The following is a 1,470-nucleotide window of genomic DNA, read 5'->3' as shown; positions in this document are numbered from 1 at the left end:
TTCTTGTGCTCATTGAGTCATTTAAAACATTTATCTAAAAATTACAGATTGACTTAATCTTTTTCCTTGAGAAAACAATGTCATAAACAGCAAATGCAAATTATCTGCCTGATTGTGGATATTAAATTTTTACCTAAGTCTAGGTAGGGGTTTTAAGAAAGGAAGAGACTAATAACACTTGGGTTTTAATGGTAAATCATTCGCCACCTGAATCTATAAAGCCCTGTGCAATATATTTTGTATGGAGTATACATTGCCCTAGCAATTTCAAATAAAATCTTAAGACTAAATCTTACATTTTAGTAATTTCTCAGTTGATGTTAACAATCTTGAAGTTGTAGCATGCTTCAAATCGCTTGGGAAGCTTTAAAAATAACTACGAACAACACACATACAGTTATCTTATTATTTTAGATGAGTCCTTAACTTTTGAGAGTCCTGAAGACGGGGGGGGGGGGCAGAAGGAGCATAGGTTCGAGGACACAAAAAAAAAGCTCATGTTTGAGAGAGCAAAAAAAAAGGAAACGAAGGCGCACAGGCATGGCTGCCACACTTCCGTCCAAGGGACGGAATTCCGTCTTTTGAAAAGTTTCGGCCATTGGATTTTTTTTTCCCATGTACAAAATGATTTTTATAGATGAAACAAATCTTTACTTTTGAATCTCTCACTCTGAAAAAAGATCTTTTTCTTCTGAGGACAAAAAACTGGCCCATCTGCTAAAGTTAAAAAGATAAGCTGTTATTTAGTTATTTTTTGGAAAAAAATCGGTTGATTTCAACCATTCTTATCTTAATCTGCAAAGTTTTGTTAAAGTTTTTATCACAATGCATCTTATAGCCAATAATCTCATACCTGAATTTTTTTTTAAATTACTATTTTTTGTATGAAATATGAACTATTTATGTAACATGAACTATACGATCTGAAGCTTTTTTTCTGCAGTAGCAAATACTAGTAAGTTTTTTTAATTGTATAAATTAAAACTAATATGTTGTGACTATCACGAAACTTTCTTCTGTATCTGTATTATGAATCCTTTAACGTATTGTTACAAACTTTCTAAAAACTTTAATTTGTTGTAATTTTGCTAAATTTGGAACTTATTTTCGCTTAAAATTACAGCAGTTCTTCAAATTACACCTGTTTGTTGACTTCACAAGCTATGCACCATTTAACATGCTTATGGGCTCGGCAAATAGCGAAGTTTTTGCGATAAATTGTGTTTATAGACTTAGCCGGTGAAATATAAACCGCAACATTACAATCAGCTGTCCATTTGCAGAGTGGTAACGACTAAAACATGTATCACCGATATTAGAAACATTGTTTTTCCCATCTCAAAAAATGCCCAAATCGTCTAAAGAAGTTTTCACTTCAAAAATATTATATAAGCTTAAAAATGTTTGCTTCTAAAGAAATGCACTAACCCGGCTGAGGATCAAATTCACTCACTAGCCGCGTTTATAACG

Source organism: Uloborus diversus, chromosome 2 (genome assembly GCF_026930045.1).
Source record: "Uloborus diversus isolate 005 chromosome 2, Udiv.v.3.1, whole genome shotgun sequence".
In the NCBI taxonomy this organism is placed as follows: Eukaryota; Metazoa; Arthropoda; class Arachnida; order Araneae; family Uloboridae; genus Uloborus; species Uloborus diversus.
Note: the sequence above shows the minus strand (reverse complement) of the source record.